General features: G+C 39.0%; 2 long non-coding RNA genes across 2 annotated transcripts; one reads left to right on the top strand and one right to left on the bottom strand.

The window, feature by feature from the left end:
* Nucleotides 1-397: 397 nt before the first annotated feature.
* On the bottom strand, nucleotides 398-9,854 carry LOC122148734. The gene is made up of 2 exons (XR_006162581.1): nucleotides 9,199-9,854; nucleotides 398-610 (listed from the first exon to the last, which is right to left on the bottom strand). It is a non-coding gene; the product is annotated as an uncharacterized LOC122148734 (long non-coding RNA).
* Nucleotides 6,106-6,867, top strand: LOC122148733. The gene is made up of 3 exons (XR_006162580.1): nucleotides 6,106-6,296; nucleotides 6,448-6,720; nucleotides 6,815-6,867. It is a non-coding gene; the product is annotated as an uncharacterized LOC122148733 (long non-coding RNA).
* Nucleotides 9,855-11,737: the final 1,883 nt, after the last annotated feature.

Here is an 11,737-nt window from a genome sequence, read left to right on the forward strand (position 1 = left end):
ATTTTTACAAGCTCAGAAAACTCAGAATATGCATTATTATTATATTATTATTATTATTATTATTATTATTATTATGCCACAGAGAATGATTGGAAATTAAATTTTGTCACTCAAGCAAATCAGCTCATACTGTACACTCACTAAATGAGTAGTGTTTTCTGGCAAAATTGATTGATCTTCATTAGCAGTACAAATAATGCACAGACAGACCATAGCTGTCAACATTGAACATTGAAAATAAGGGAGATTTCCCGGAATCCATCCCCAAAATAAGGGATTTTTTTTATTTTTTTTTTTACACGATTCTTACCCACAAACTTTAAAAAAGCACTAATCATTAACAGTCTAAAGAGTTTATAACTACACAATATATATTAAAGAATGACAGACCAATGGATATGTTAAAAGTGATTTATTTATGAACAAGGTAAACATTACTTACACATTTTCATTTGCTACTACGTGTTTTAGCTTAATGTTGTGAGACAGAGTGAGAAAGAAACAGAGAGAGAGAGGCAGACAGAGAGAAAGAATGTGTGTAAGAGGCAGTTGAACAAATGCGTTATCGGAATTGAACGCAATCAGATTTTTCCAGGGAATGCCACGATTCCTAAAACCAGGAAAGAAAAGGAAAATGGAGCCACAATGTCTTTGATAAATACTGTATGTAAACTCAAGAGTGTGAGGGAGAGACAGAGACAGTGTGTGTGAGAGACAGTGTGTGTTTGTGTGTGTGTGTGAGTGAGTGAGAGAGAGAGAGAGAGTGTGTGTGTGTGTGATTGAGAGTGAGAGAGAGAGAGAGAGTGTGTGATTGAGATTTCATACACCTTTATTATACATAGATATTAAAAAAACATTACAAAACAACTTAGACCAAAACAAATCAAAACATATACCCCAAGCTCAAATTAACAACATATCAAAAATTAATTCTCCATCAATTACAACACAAATAATATTATTAAAACACCACTGTAATTCAAAAGACTCCAAATCATTCATTAGTTGATAATACTTAAATTCAACACTCACTCGAGCCCTTAAAAAAGCTTTAAAAAGAATTACAGCATCTTGATTTGGTCTGTTTTCAATTCTGTTTCTCCTTGTAACATATATTGCAAATTTTGCTTGTCCAACAATAAAGTTGATCAGCTGCCACTTTATTCTCTGCTTCTGACAAATATCTCAATCCTAAAATAAAGGCATTAGTAGAGAAGTTTTCCTGAAATCTTAAAATAAGCCCTTTAACAAAGCAAAGATCGGTCCCAGTCGAAAAACATTCTGTAAAGAAATGAAAAACAGTCTCTCTCTTATCCCACAAAACACACATTTATCAACAACATCTGAGTTAATAACAGAGACAAAGGCGTTCACCGCTATAGCCCCATGTAAGATACGCCACTGCAGGTCACCAGACTGCTTATTCAATGGTGGTTTGTATAGCACCCTCCAAACCGGCTTGTCTTCCTCTCTTAAACCACATTTTTCTCGCCAACTAGTGTCTTTTTTCTGGTTTAATGCCCCTTTATTCAAAATTTTAACAAAACACCTATAAAGCTCTTTTCCTCCAGCAAAACTCAGATCCAGATCTTTTAGACCTTCTATATCTAGCAGTATGCTAGACATACCTCTCATATCAGGAGAAATGGCAACTTTGGGAAAAGGATCTTTTGTATCTGGAATCAAACTTCCATCAGCAAAGCTTTGTAACATAGTTAATTCTTCCTCTGTTAATCTTTTTTTCCAGAGTTTTAAAATAAATTCAGTTTGGCGTGCGGGATCTCTGACCTAAAATGTCGGCCAGTGCAAGAGCATCGCTTAAATGAGGCCCAGCCACATCAATTAAGTTCCTTAACTTTACCAAACCAGAGCCACAAAGTCTTAATGATAGACCTGGCAAACACTCATTTGACAAGTCAAAACGAGATCCTTTAACCAAAGGCTCCTCAAGTAACCAAAAACAATGACTCTGTTTTACAAACCCTGATAATACTGAAAAGTCCCCACATTTTAAAGAATCCATGATAAAATGAAGGAAGTCCTTTGAAATTCAGTTGTTTGTGATCCGTAAAAACCAGAGTACTGTCAAGTCCAAGTCCATCAATCCTCTGTAATATGTTCTGAGCCACTTTCCTCCAGACTAGATCTTCAGGCCCAGTTAGCAGTCTCTGGATAAACTGCAGGCGAAAAGTTCCAAGTCTACTGAACAGATGCACCAGACCTTGACCTCCTTCATCCAAAGGCAGGAAAAGTATGCTTTGAGGGACCCAGTGAAAGCCGATCCCAAAAAAAGTCTACCAGCATTGCTTGTAATCTTGAAAGCAGACCGGAAGGAGGGTCTACACATACCAGTCTGTGCCACAATGTTGAAGCAGCCAAGTTGTTAATTATTAAAACACGTCCTCTAAAAAGAAAGTTGTGGATGAATCCACTTCCATTTTTTTAGCCTACCCTCTATTTTTTCGATCACCCCAAACCAGTTCTTTTCCTGTGTGACAGCATCTCCAATAAACACACCTAGATATTTAAGACCTCCTTTTTTCCCAAGTTAACCCACCCGGTAATAAAGGTGGCCCCTTCTCCCATTTTCCAACAATTAAGGCATCACTCTTACTCCAATTTATTTTAGCAGCAGATACATTCCCAAACTCTTGAATTATTTTTACCAGAGTATTTTATGTCATTCTGCCCATTGACCATTATCATTACGTCATCAGCATAAGCTGATATCTGGTGTTGCAGATTAACGTTAGGGTAACAGTAAACCTTCTATATTAGACCGTAATTTGTTTAATAATGGTTCAATTGCTAGGGAGTACAGCATTCCAGAGAGTGCACAACCTTGTCTGATGCCCCTGTTAACACTAAAAGGGGCGGACAAACCACCATTGATTTTTAGCATACTTTCAATGTCTTTATATAACACTTTTGATTACTCCAATAAAACCTGGACCAAAACCAAAAACATCAAGGGTGTTCCAAAAGATACTGGTGCTCAACCCTATCGAAAGCTTTTTCTTGATCAATGGAGATGAGTCCTAAATCAATGCCCAAAAGGCCAGCAACCTCCATTACATCTCGAACAAGAAAAATGTTATCAGAAATACACCTGCCCGGCACACAATACATCTGGTCAGGATGTATAATGTCCCCCATCACTTCTCTTAATCTATTTGCCAGAGTTTTAGAAAAAAAAATTCAAATCGGAGCACAACATGGTCTCCAGTTCTTAATTTCCTGAAGGTCACCTTTCTTGGGTAGGAGAGTGATCACAGCTCTCCTACAGCTCACTGGTAAGAGACCTTCAGCTATGCTCTCATTGAGAACATCCAAAAAATCCTCACCCAACACCTCCCAAAAGGCTTTATAAAACTCAGTCGGGAGCCCATCAATTCCTGGAGCTTTTCCACTCTCCATAGTCTGCAGTGCTTTCCAAAGCTCTTGTGCACACAAAGGCTTCTCTAGTGCCTCCTTTGACTTTTTTGGAAGCTTCGGTAAACCTTGATAAAAACTGGAAGACATTTCTTCATCATGTTTATATTTCCTCCCATACAGATCCTTATAAAACTTTACCAGCCCTTTGTCTTATTTCAGACAGCACTGTAAGCTCTTGCCCGTTCTTTCTCCGATCGCAAGGAGTGAATGTATCTACTCTGGCCATTCTTTCTTTCCAAATTAAAAAAGAATTTGGATGGGGCATCCATTTGTGTTAAATTTGGTAGCGTGACCTAACCAATGCACCTTTTGCTTTCACGCCTAGCAGGTTTGCAAGAACCATCCTTTTGGACTTGAGAACATCAACACCATTTTGTCCTCCAGTGGACTCCAATATTGTTTGCACCTCTACAATTTCCTCTTCAAGTTCTTTCATTTTTTGTGTGATATTTTTAGAGACATTGAAAGTATACTGTTGACATAATAACTTGGTTTCAACTTTTCCAACATCCCACCATTGTTTTAAATTGATAAAACACTTTTTCTTTAATTTAAATTCCTTCCAAAAAAAGCGAAAAACCTCTTTACCATTTGCATCACTCAACAAAGATACATTAAAATGCCAGTAGGCACTCTTTGACCTTATATTTGATATAAACACTTTACAAATAACAATAGCATGATCAGAAAATCCAGAAGGACTAATTACACAGCTTTTAACAATATTAAAATTATATTTTAAAACAGTAGAGTCTATCTAATCTGGCCAAAGAAATAAAATTCTCCCGAGTATGCAACCATGTATATTGTTTATCATTTCCGACTTAAACGTCTCCATATGTCACACAGTTTATGGGTTTGAATCAAGGTGCGCATGGTACGACTGGAAGCTGTATGGGGTTCAGCATGATTTCGATCTAGTACACAATTCTCAGTACAATTAAAATCCCCACCTAAAAAACACATATTCATCTGAATTACAGCTCTGCAAAATTTCATTAAGATTATTAAGAAAACAAACTCTCTCATTACCACTATTAGGGGGCATATACATTAATAAACACCACATTAAAATTTTTCAAACTGTGCACGTACAAAAATTAGTCTACCAGCAATCTCTTGCTTCACTTCAAAAGAAACAGGAGTGTGTCACACGACACGCACACAGACAGGTAGATCCAAAAGCAGCAGTATGTTTATTGGGGTGATCCAAAATCAGAAAACATCCAGCAAAGGTCAAAAATCCAGAGTAATCCGTCCAAAACAAGAAACATAGACAACATCCAGAAACACGAAAACCAGGGAACCAGGAAAAAGCAGGGTGACATGCAACAAGGACTCCGTAATCATGACAGAACAACCAGAGTATTTAAAGACAGGTGCAAACAAGGTAAGTGGTGACAGCTGAACCCAATGAACAGTGATGAACAGATAAGGCTAGTGGGAAATGTAGTTCCTGAAGGGGGTGACAATAAGGGGAAGTGAGACCTCTAGTGGCCACCCAGGGAGACACCGAACAGACACCGTGACAGAGTGAAATGTGTAGCAAAAAAAAAGCACAGCTACCCTCCTCTAGAAGAACTCATGTGAGAGCACACCACCACCCCCCCCTCCCATTCTCTCCTCCAATCAGTTTTCATTTAACACATCACTGTGTGTCTCCTGAATAAACATCACATCAATTTTCTTTTGTCTTATTAATTCAAATAACAATGCCCTTTTATAAGCATCTCGTGCACCATTAATATTTAGGAGAGCCTATTCTCACCACACTCATCAAGAAGAATGAGAGAAGGATTACACACAAAGCAGCTTTCAACATGTAAAGACAGAGAGAACTAACATTGTTTCAAACACATCCTCTGCCTGAAGTTCTGATCTTAGTTTTAGCAATAAGTTTCCTTAATCTATATATTTCTTGAACAGTGAACTTTTCTTCACCCTCACTCCTCATCAACATCACAACAGAATCAACAAACATTTTAAGATCAGGAAATGAGTCTGTAACCTGCACATTTTTTCACATTTTTTGATCTTTGTAGAAAAGATTTGACTTTATCAAAAGAATAATCACTACTTGTATTCCTTCTACTCATAATTTCCTGAGTTTCACTGTCAGAATCTTCAACAGGACTACTTTCAACATCATCACATTCATCAACCTGTGTTTTCAGACCATTGTTTTAGACTTTTCATTCCTCATCTTTGCTTTGTTTTCTTTTCTCTTACAGTTTTTCTCATTTGCTAAGACACACTAAATGAAACTGGGATCCGCTTGATCTTCATCATCACATTATTAGCACAGCAGAAGTCTTACTCTTGCAAATGTTTTAACACTTTTTCATTTGTTTCACACATTTTTCACACCCTTTTTCAAAACAGTTACCACAGATCTCATTGAAAGGCCCCAAAACTCTATTGGATTCACTGTGTTGAACAAAAGAAAAAAATCTATTCACAGCTGATAGAAACTACTTGCATAATTATAAATCTCTATGCACCTGTGTGAAACTCATTTGCACAACTCTTCAATCAGCAATCAGTCCTCATCCATCTATAAAAGATGCCACCCCTGTGTTGCTATTTGCAAGCATGGGATCAAAGAGGCCATAGGCACGGAAGGAGAGTAAGAGGCCATGGCAGAGGGGCCCGAGGAAGAGGAGTTTTGTATGCGTGGTGGAGGAGCTGCAGCAGCAAGAGGACAAAATCGAGCTCAAGTTTCAAATGAAATTCGGGCAACAATTATTGACCATGTCATCAATCATGGCTTGTCCTTTAGAAAGGCTGGACAAAGGGTCCAGCCCATTCTGAGTCGGAGCACTGTGGCATCTATTGTCAGGCTTTTTTCGGAATGAGAACAGGTAATTCACAGTGTTACTGTAATGTATACCACTGTGTATTTCAGGCTTTACTGTATTGCCCTGTTAGCAGAACAAAACTTTGTCTACAGTAATGCAGATTTTTATCAATCCCATTTATGTGACTGTCATACTTTTTGCTTTTACTTTATAGAATCCACACATTGCCACACACTGGTGGCAGAGGAAAGATATTTAGTATTGAACAGGAGTCTGCCATTGTAGATATGGTAGTGGCAAACAATGCAATCAGACTGCGTGAAATCCAGGCAGCAGTAATTGCAGATCAGGGAGCATTTAGAAATATAAACAGTGTGAGTTTGGCAACTATAGATCGAGTCCTTAAACGAAACCATGTCAGAATGAAGCAGCTGTACAGAGTTCCATTTCAAAGAAACTCTGACATCGTAAAGGAGGCACGATTCCAGTATGTGCACGTACAGATTTTTTTTGTAATACCTTGTTTACCATAGTTACATGCGACTGGAATAATTTGCTTTAGAATTTGCTCTTTCTCTTAGAGAATAATGGAGCTTGAAGCTGAAGGGGCACATCACAAATTCATTTTTGTGGATGAAGCCGGCTTCAAACCTCTGTAAAGTGAGGCGACGCGGGAGGAACATCATTGGGCAGAGGGCCACTGTCACAGTGCCAGGTCAGAGGGGTGCCAATATCACCATGTGTGCTGCCATCTCCAATGATGGAGTCCTTTGCCACATACCAACTATTGACCCATACAATACAGAACGCCTCATCACATTTCTTGATGCATTGAAAGAATTACTGATCTTCCACCCGAAGAGAGAGGGCTGTTGAGGGCCTGGCATGACTCTGTATGTCATAATTTGGGACAATGTGGCTTTCCACCACTCTCGCCTTGTGAATGAAATGGTTTGCAGCACAGCCTCGTATTATGATACAATTCCTCCCTGCATACTCGCCTTTTCTGAACCCAATCGAGGAGTTCTTGTCTGCTTGGAGGTGAAAGGTGTATGATCACCGGCCATATGAGCAGATGCCCCTCCTGGAGGCAATGAGAATGCTGGTTGCCTGGCAATAGGTGCAGAGGACTGCCAGGGGATGGATACGCCATGCAAGGAGGTATTTCCCTCGGTGCATTGCAAGGGAAAACATTCAATGCGATGTTTGATGAGAACCTGTGGCATAATCGTCAAGAACGAATGGACTAAATGTGAAAGATAAAATGTAAATTTTTTTTTTTTTTTTTTAAAAAGGTATTTCCACACCATAAGTTTCCTTTGGTAGCTTTTTTTTTTCCAGTATCCATTTGAGTTTGTAAAGTATCATATTTCATATTGATGGCTGCATTTTTGTATTTTGTTGTCCATTGTGTAATGATTGATTGAAAGAATAAATTAATTTGACCACAAGTTGTGGTGTTTTGATGGAAATATTGCTTTGCTTATGTTGCATGTTTTTTTAATGTTTTGTGAGTGTTAGAGCATTTTGCTAACAAAATGAGTCATTTGGCCATTGAGCTTCAATTTTATCCTGTGTGTTTAACGGTGTTTGAAAATGTGATGTCAGATTGGGCAAATGTGTTTAAGCAATCGAGAAAAACTGTAATAGGAGGTGTCTTAAACAGTGCTTCATCGCCCACATAATCTGTAATAATTTCTTCTCCAGTCACCCGTTTAGCTGCTTTAACGCATCAATCACCCCACCATCACCGTTTTCCTCCTCTATCAGCTCGGGTTCTCCCTCTGCAGCAGTACCTCGCTCCTGCCTCGGGTACAGCAGACGCACCTTCAGCCTGATCAGCTTCAGCCGAACCACTGACAACCGCATCTACAAACCTCTTCATCAGCCTCGACATGAGTGCTGTCATCCGCGCTCTGTACCCGACACGAACTACGAATGTGGCTCTCTGATCCACACTTAAAGCATTTCATAGTCTCAGAACAACATAGTCAAAGCCATCAATTTTGAATTTGAATGCCAAACTTAGATCCTCGACTTCACTTTTAAGAACCATAAAGATTTGCCGTCTAAAAGAGACTACGTGTTTAAGTAAAGGGGACTTACAGCCTAGCGGAACTTTCCTCATTTGTGAAACAATTTTTCAATGTCTAGACAATTCTGCTATCAACAAGTCATCTTTTATAAACGGGGGAACACTGGACAAAATTATCTTTTTTGCAGGTTGGACTAGAGGAATTACTGGCGTAAACGTATCCTGAATAGAAATTCCATTTTCCACCACCCTGTTTACTTTCTCAACGTTATCCAAAAAGATCACCACAGCACTATTCATTCGAGATGCTGACATTATACTGTCGTGTCCAACAATCTGTCCGACCGCTAAACTGCAGTCTTCAACTGAGCAGTTCATTACCGGCGCGATCTTGATAGCCGCTCAAAACTCACGCGCTCTGAAGACGCCATCGTCAACCAGCGCGCGCTGGAAGACTGCGCTTCCTGAACACCTTACGCAAACCTAAGTTAAACTCTGGCAGACAGAAGCAAAAGTAGCTTAGAAAAAAAGGAAAAGAAACTCAATCTCACCGAAGAACTCTCACCCACACGCTCTGCACACTCACGCTCGCACCGGAAATGACGAGAGAGAGAGAGAGAGAGAGAGAGAGAGAGAGAGAGAGTGTGTGTGTGTGTAATTGAGAGTGAGAGAGAGAGTGTGTGATTGATAGTGAGAGAGAGAGAGAGAGAGAGGAGAGTGGAGTGTGTGTGTTTGTGTGATTGAGAGGTGAGAGAGAGAGTGTGTGATTGATAGTGAGAGAGAGAGAGAGAGAGAGAGAGAGAGAGAGAGAGAGTGTGTGTGTGTGATTAAGAGTGAGAGAGAGAGAGAGAGAGAGAGAGAGAGAGTGTGTGTGTGTGTGTGTGTGTGATAGAGAGAGAGAGAGAGAGAGAGAGAGAGAGAGAGAGCGACCTTAGTGTTATGTCCAGCTTGTCGAACAAATTTTCTGTATTGCCCACATTGCATGGCTACTTGTCAGGTAGTGGAAGGTGGTCTCCCATTTACTCAAATATCGGCATAATGTCCTCGGTTTTGGTTGGTGATTAATTCGGTGATTTTGGCCGTCGGCGGCCTGATCTATCATCGCACATCACACTCATCTACTCTACACTCGAAGTTCACTTCCCGCTACTTTTTCCGTCTTCATCCCGCCCGCCGGCGCCGCCTGCAACTGTCTTCTTCTTCGATAGTAGCCTAAGCTACTGTATACTGCCACCTGCTTTACTGGAGGTCTAGCAACCCAAGTGCAAGCCACTTCACAGACACAGATAGTTGCGTGTTCTGAGCTAACACAATCAGAGTGTAAAAATACGGGATATTTTACGGCAAAATACTAAAACGGGAAGACAGCGGGAAAAGAGCTAAAATACGTGAGAAACCCGGAAAAAACGGGAGGGTTGACAGCTATGAGACAGACAGACATTGGGTTTCCATGTTTTATGTGGACATTCCATAGATGTATATATCATCTATGAGAGCTGATCAATAGATTAGAATTTTTAATCTAATTAATCTCACCCTTTTTCTGTGATTAATAGCAATTAATCGCACACTTCATGGAATTAAGCATATACCATTTATCTTGTTTCAATTTTTTTTATTTTCTCATCATTTGCTATATGGAGAAAGTAAACAAGAAGATTGAAGGGTCATTGTTAAAAATCTGCATTTTCTGCAAGCTTTTCTCAAGATAAATTTAGATGTCTTTCCAAAAAACGACACTTAGAAACTCCAAAAGGACACCAAAGAACCAAATTATATAAGGAGCCCATTTAAGCACATATGAAAGTAAAAAAATCATAATTTTATACTATGTGTACAGTGCAACAGCAAATAGCTTTTTTTTACATTTTAGAGAAGTCAAGTTGCTATACTGAACAGGACCACAAGAAGATGCCAAAACGGAACGCAAAGTCTCTGTTCTCTCTGCAATCTTTGATGTAATCAGCCTGGTTTCCTTTATATTAGAGCTGTTTAGGACGGATTGTTTGAATGCATTCACTTATTGGATCTGCTGAGTTTAGCAGCTTAAAATGATCTGATCGCAGGCAGAGAAGCAAAATTGGGTTAAAGGGTTACAATATAGATTGTGCTTCAGGAATTCGGTGTAAATTGCGTTAAATTATTTTGACGCGTTAAGGATTGTAAATTAATCACATGCGTTAACACGTTAATGTTGACAGCCCTAACACGCACACACACACACACACACACGTGTGTATTTATATATATATATATATATATATATATATATATCTATATATATATATATATATATATATACTAAGCCAGAGCAAAAGATGAAAACATCAACGTTTGTCAAAATTTGACATCACAGACAATATCTAATGAATAATAATAATAATATATTCATAAGACATCTTAATTTCTGTCTTCTCATGCTGCTACTCAGGTTTATCAACACACTCAAAAAGATAGAAAGGTGACAAGAACACGTTGTTTTCGTGCATGTATCTTTAAATCCAAATGAGCTGATGCTCCCCGCTCCCTTTTCCCCAATAGTGCTGTGCCTTTGCAGCTCTGTCAAAAATTGTCTGTTTGGTTTTGATAATTATGCATATTGCACTGAAATCATGTGTTTTAAAGCCATATCAATTTAAAATTCTGGTATAGGGTTTTCTGAGCACACTCATCCGAAGCACACGCACAGAAAGCGGCTGTCAGATGGCATGTGAGTACTGAACTAAGTTCTCTTTCATGTCTTATTGAGCTTAAACTGTCAAATACACACAAGGTTATGTTAAAAACATGTTACAAAAACAGCCGGTTATGTCTCCGAAGGTAAATAGCTGGGAAAGAAATAGCATGTTTATATTAGTTCTGTCTATTAAGTGACAGCAGCGTAATATACAGTACCTACTGCTGACTACACCGTTAATATGACCCAAACAATAAAATAAAAACAGAAAATCACTCACTGCTCTTGTGTGCGGCTCACTCAGGGCGGGGTCTCTGCTAATACGGCAGTGTCAGTCAGTGCCTGTGGATGGGGCCTGTGCAATGTGATGTCACACTGCTCAGAGAATCAAAATGGCATGTCTAATGAGACTGATATGGATTAATGGGGATTAAAGATAAGGATTGGGTGGATTTTTATCATTATAGGGTGGTTGTGGTACATGTCCAAAATCATTATTTTTGTCTTACATTTCATAATAAATTCAGACAAGCTCAGTACTAACTCGTTTTTTTTTTTTGTCAGTTTATTTCGTGAATTGGAATTTGCACAAAGGATTGTGGGTGATTTGAAGGTCGCAAAACAAAAGTTGCCTTCCAATGATCCTTCCGATTGAAATCTTCCATAACATTTGATGACGTGGCAGCAAAGATATACAGCCTTTTGTTTGAGAAGCAACCACAGACTAAGTGACCAACAGTAAGTGTAAAACCTGCCGTCTCCATGGGATCTATAGTTTGATCGATCTTTATA

This window comes from Cyprinus carpio, chromosome A19, assembly GCF_018340385.1.
Source record: "Cyprinus carpio isolate SPL01 chromosome A19, ASM1834038v1, whole genome shotgun sequence".
Taxonomy (NCBI): domain Eukaryota; kingdom Metazoa; phylum Chordata; class Actinopteri; order Cypriniformes; family Cyprinidae; genus Cyprinus; species Cyprinus carpio.